Here is a 6,351-nt window from a genome sequence, read left to right as displayed (position 1 = left end):
TATTATATTTTCAATCTTTTTGTTTGCTAATAGACATTTGGACTATCTCCATTTTCTTGCTATTGTGAATAATGGTATTATGACATTGGTGTACAAATCTGTTTATGTCTCAGTTCTATTTTCCTTGGGGTATATTGCTAGCCGTGGAATAGCTGGGTAATATGGAATTTCTATGTTCAGCTTTTTAAGGAGACACCAAACTGCCGTCTAGAGAGTTTGTACCATTTTACAATCCCATCAACAATATATGAGAGTTTCAATGACTCCATATCCTCTAAAAAATTTATTGATTGCTGTCTTATTAAACTTTAGCTCTGCCACTGGGGAGAGATGGTATCACATTGCATCTTTGATTTGCATATCTCTTATTGCCCATGATTTTGAGCATTTCTTTATATCTGTTGGCCATTCAAATATCTTCCCCATTGAAAAGTCTTTGCATGTCTTTTACCCTTTTTAAAAAATTGAGTTATCAGACTTTTTCTTGTGGAAGCGCTGTAGCATTCTGTAAACTTTCATTGTGAGACACTTGCTTGTCTGAGATGTCATTTCCAAAAGATTTTTCCTAGTAAGTATGATTTTTTTTCACCCTATTGGTAAGTTTTTTTATGTATAGAGGGCTTTCATCTCTAGAAGGTCCCCCATTTACTGATGTCATCCTCTCCTGGTTGTACAATTTTGGCTGTATTTGCCAGCCTATTTATACCATAGGCTAGGCCTTCTACGTTTGGTCCAATTTTATCTTTTATGATCTTTTTGCATTTGGGCTTTACCCCAAATCTCTGTTGAATCTTAAGTTGATTTTTTGTGTGTAGTGTGATATGTGGATCTTGATTTAGCTTTCTGAAGATAGAATTTAATTTTGCCAGCACCATTTTTGAAGAGCTTGTCATTTCCCCATTTGATAAGTTTTGTTTCTTAATTGAATATCAGTTGAGACAAGGTACATGGTTTAATTTCTGGGTTCCCAACTCTGTTCTATTAGTCTATGTGTTTTTCATTGTACCAGGCCCGTGCTGTTTTGGTTACCACCACTGTGTAGTAGATTTTGAGATCAGGGGGTGCTATGTTTTTCACTCCATTCTTGTTTTACAAAAGTGCTTTGCTTATTTGGGGTCTTTCCATTCTAAATAAACTGGACAATGGCCTTCTCTATCTCTTTGAAAAAATGAAATTGGTATCTCTATTGGAATTGCACGAAACATGTAGATTGATTTTGGTAGGATTGTCATTTTCACTATCTCGAGTCTTCCTATCCACGAACAGGGAACATTTTTCTGTTTATTTAGATCTTTTATTGTTTCTTGCAGTTGTGTTTTGTAGTTTTCTTTATAAAGGTATTTTGTGTCTCTAGTTATGTTTATTTCCAAGTAACTCAATTTGTGGTGGTGGTGGTCGCTGTGTACCATCAAGTCAGAACTGACCAGTAGCTGACCCTCCAATACATTTTCAGAGGCAGATAATCACGTGGAAAAGATTGCCCATCCTTCTCCCATGCAGCAGTTGGTAAATTTGAACCATGTGTCTTCAGATTTGCAGCTTCTTTCCACTAGGCCACCAGAGCCCTGGCTGTAATAAATTATGTTGTTTTCTTAGTTTTCTTTTGTTACTGTAGAGCAATCTCACTGATTTTTGTATATTGATCTTGTGTCCTGCCACTCTACTAAATTGGTCTACTAAGACTAAGAGGGGGTTTTTTGGTCAAGTCCTTGGGCTTTTCTGTGTACATTATCATATTATCTACATATAGTGACAGTTTTACCAGCTCTTTGCCAATTTGGATGTCTCATATTTCATTCTCTTGTAAGTACTTGTAAGTACCATAGCAAGTACTTCCAATACAGTATTGAAGAGGAGTGATGAAATTGGGAACTCTTTCCTGGTCCCTGTTTGCAAGGGGAATGCCTTTAGTGTTTCCCCACTGAGTATGATGTTAGCTCTTGGTGTTGCATACTTTTCACTAGGTTGAAATAATTCCCTTCTATTCCTAGTTTTCTGAGTGTTTTCATTTAGAAGGGATTTTTCAAAAGCCTTTTCTGTGTCAATTGACAAGTTCATGTGGTTCTTGTTCTTTGCTTTTTAATATTAATTATGTTGATTGTTTTTCTTATCTTGAATTATCCTTGCATACCCCTTATGAATTCCACTTGGTCATGATGATTTTTTTTATATGTTGTTGTATTCTATAGGCCAGGATTTTGTAAGTGATTTTTGCATTTATAGTCAAGAGATATGCTGGACTGTAATTTTCTTTTTTTGGTAATATCTTTGCCTGTTTTTATTATTAGAGTTATGCTTGCTTCATAGAATGACCCTGGGGAGTGTTCCTTCTTTTTCAATTTTTTTAATGATCATAAAAAGCATCATCAATAAAAGCAAAAGAAATAGGGAATAACTCAGAAGAGCAAAAATCATAAAGACATATACTAATGTTGACAGGACCTAAAGAGAAACAAACTGGCAACCCATTCCCCAGGAGGACAGGAGAGATACTGCTTGCTTTTAGGATCAGTAGGGCACACTTGTGACCACAGGCTTCTCCTTAAGAGCTGACTGAAGACTTGGCACAAGAGGTGTCAGAGCACAGGGGGGCTGAGAGGAAAGGGGAATGGGAGACAAGGGACACATGCTTGGGGCTATGAGAAGAAAAATCCTGAAGGACCCAAGGGAGCTGAGGAGCACAAGTCTGTCATTCCCACTCCAGTTGGTGGCCCTGGACATGAATATTCCCTCTGTCCTCCAGGCTAGGGAGCAGCTGAGGCTGCTGGACCTGGAGCAGGCAGCGGCGGCTGCTGCTGTGGCAGAGGGGGGATACATGTCATTAGGTGCTGTGAGAGGTATCCGTGGGCCTAAGATGTTTCCTGGCATCGGAGGCATACTGGGTAGTGGAGGGCCACCCCTAGACGGGTGGATGTTGGCTGCAACAGTGGGAATCATACGGCTTGGCATAGGTTGGCCTGGCATCATGGAACATGGACCTGGTATCTGACCTGGCTGTGGTGGGTGAGGTGGTGGCATCTGGTGGTACATCAGTGGGTATTGAGGGGGCTGTTGATGAGGAATCATGCTGGGATGTCCTGTTGCTCCAAGTGGGGTCACACCAGGCCCTCCTGAATGTGGTGTGCCTGCTGAGAAGCCTGTCCATGCTGCTGCTGCTCCGTTTGCTGCCGGGCTCATAATCCAGCATATTTCAGCTGTTCCATGTGGAAGTTCTGGCGTTCACTAAGCAATTGCTGGCTTGTCTGTTCTAGAGCCTCTTTCTCTCTGTCCATGATGGTCTCCAGCTCTTCAAAATGTCGAAGTTTGATCTCAAGTTTCTTCATTTGTGTCTCAACCAGGAGGAGGGCTACCAGAGACTTGATCTTTCTCTCTTCTACCACAGCCAGGTGCTTGGCTTTGGTTGCAGCCCAGGCAAGAGGAGCTGTTGTGGCTGTGGCTACATTTCCTTCAGAAATTTCATGTTCTACCTTCTTCTTCCCAATATCATTCTTTATTTGTTTCAAGGAGTTCCTTGTTCTCTTCAGCCTCCTTTTCTTCTGATTTAATATCCTCACTAACTTCACTGTCTTGCTCCTTCCCACTATTTTTGTCATTGTCTCCATCTTGTGCTTTATCACCATCATTTATTCCATTTTCTTTGTTTTCTGTCTTTTCAGGGAGCTGACCGTCAGTGTTTCCATTTTTTCTTCTTCAGGTCCTTCAAGCTTCTCTGGTTCATCGGGCCCTGTGTCTGCAATGCAGCTGGTCTCCAAGCCATAGGTAGGATCTACTATCCCAGAGGCTTGTGGTGCATCTTGTACTTTTTTGACATGAGCTCCAACCAATTCCAATGATACCTCCTCCTGGACCTGAGAAAACCCCTCCAATGCTGCTTTGGCTGTGGCAGAGGCCACACGCGAGTCCACCACAGATACCAAGAAAGCAACAGTGCTCATGACCGGGTTTCCTGACTGACTGAAGGGAACAGGCTGAGGTCCAAGGGAAGCATTGGAATTTTCAAGGTATGGGTCCTCAGTGGGAAGCCTCACAAAGTGGAGGATGCATTCATCCTGAGTATGACTACCAACATATTCTGATACTTTTTTTCCAATCATCCTTATACATTTCCAGGGCCTGCAAGAGCAGAAGTGTTCCCTGTTCTGTCCACTCTCTTCCAGCACTAGCACCTTTACTCTTTGATAAGCTTTTCTTAGAATAAATATCAGTACAAAGACAAAAATTCTGCAAGTCAGTTGGTTTTTCCTTGTTCTTTTCAGGAAAATTTAACATCTGCTGAGCAACAGGAACCTGAGGTGATCAATGGTGAAGAGGCACCAACCCTGAAGGAGTATCAGCTAATACGTAGAAATGAGGAGTCGGAGGAGATCCCATGGCCATAGGTCTACTTTCAGGATCCACTTGGTAATTTTACAAGTCCCCCACTGTTCTAAAAGGCATGAACTCTCATGACAGCACACACATCTCCAGTCAAGTTCCTCTGACAAACAGTGCTAGTTAAATACTCTTGGGGATTTAGACGATAGGTATCGATCATAAAATTGCAATATGCCAGATATATTTCTAGAGTTTTGGATTTCTTTTTGCCATTGAAAAACTCAGGAAGAGCATGCCACTCAATCACATGAATGCAGTTATAATAAACCATGAAGCATAGCTGGGAATAATAATGTGATTGGTTTGCTCTGTTACATTTTCTTCACCAGGGTCAACTGAGTGACTCTGATCTCCTTTGCCAGGATCTTCATCTTCCTTTCCTCCTGCTGTAGCAGTTTCTTCATCTTGCTTATCTAGATCTGGGTCAGTTCCTCCTTTCACAGGTGTATTTTCACTGTCTTTCTTTGGGTTTGTATTTTTTGGAATTTATTCATTGTAAATACCTTCTAAAAGAAACATAAACACAGGCTATACACATGAATCTCACCCTATGGCATGCATAGGAATCAAATAGATTACATTTGTGGAAAGACTCAGTGGAGAATCTCAATATCAGCAGTGAAAACCAGGCTGGGTGCTTAATGTGGGACAGACCACCAACTACTCATATGCAAGTTCAAGCTGAAGTTGAGAAAAATTATATCCAGTCCACGGGAGCCAAAATTTGATCTTAAGTCTATCCCACTCGAAATTTAAAACGATCTCAGGAACAGGTTTGAGGCCTTGAGCAACAATGAGCGTAGACCAAATGAGCTCTGGGAAGATATCAAGAATATAGTCCATGAAAAATGCAAAAGATTCTTACAAAGGCTGAAAAAGAAGAAAAGACCAAGATGGATGTCAGATGAGATTCTGAATATTGAATTAGAGCGCCGAGAAGTCAAAGCTAAAGGAAGAAACCAAGAAATCAAAGAGCTAAACAGAAAATTTCAAAAGGAAGCCCGGGACGACAAAGCAAGATATTATAATGAAATGTGCAGAAAGCTGGAGTCAGAAAATCAAAAGGGCCGAACTCGCTCACTGTCATTTAAGCTGAAGGAGCTGAAAAACAAATTCAAGCCACAGGTGGCAATACTTAAGGATACTTTGGGTACATGTTAAATGATCCAGGAAGTATCAAAAAAAGTTGAAAGGAATACACAGAGTCACTGTATCAGAAGGAATTGACTGACACAGAGGAATTTTATGAAATGACATATGAGCAAGAGCCTATGGTAATGAAGGAGGAAGTTCAAATTGCTTTGAAGGAATTGGCAAGAAACAAGGCTCCAGGAGTTGGCGGCATACCAATTGATATATTTCAACAGACAGACACTGGCCAGGATGTGCTCACTAAGTTGTGCCAAGAAATCTGGAGAAGAGCCAGCTGGCCCACAGCCAGCTGGCCCACTGACTGGAAAAGATCGATATTTGTTCCCATTCCAAAGAAAGGTGACCCAACAGAGTGTGGAAACAGTCAAACAATATTATTAATATCACACGCAAGCAAGATTCTGCTGAAAATTATCCTAAACGTTTGGAACAATATGGCAACAGAGAACTGCCAGATGTGCAGGCTGGACTTAGAAGGGGTCGCGGTACTAGGGATATTATAGCTAAAGTTCGGAATCACAGAAGTCAAAAAGCTTCAGATACAAGCTGTCAGATCATGGGTCAGACAATGGAAGATAAACTCTGAAGGGATTTGATAGAAGTGAATGGGTATCCTGGTGGAGGGTGGAGCTGGGAAATAAGTGGGTCAAGTCACTGGGCTAAGGGCAGGGAGAGTCCACAATGAGGGATTGATCTTTCACTGCTCCACATATTGCTTGTCTGTCAGATACTCCTCTAAATCTAAACATTCAGATTAAAACAGACTAGGAAGAAGGATTGGCCATCTACTTCTGAAATAGCAGGCCTCTGAAAACCCTATGTACA

At 41.1% G+C, this 6,351-nt stretch overlaps 1 pseudogene; it reads right to left on the bottom strand.

Annotated features, from left to right (window-relative positions):
* Positions 1-2,744: 2,744 nt before the first annotated feature.
* LOC102848575 overlaps positions 2,745-6,351 on the bottom strand; it is a 9,294-nt pseudogene continuing 5,687 nt past the window's right edge.

The sequence above is a fragment of the Elephantulus edwardii genome, unplaced genomic scaffold (assembly GCF_000299155.1).
Source record: "Elephantulus edwardii isolate Elephantulus edwardi_28Jun2011 unplaced genomic scaffold, EleEdw1.0 scaffold00008, whole genome shotgun sequence".
Taxonomy (NCBI): domain Eukaryota; kingdom Metazoa; phylum Chordata; class Mammalia; order Macroscelidea; family Macroscelididae; genus Elephantulus; species Elephantulus edwardii.
Note: the sequence above shows the minus strand (reverse complement) of the source record. Positions and strands in the feature narration are given on the sequence as shown.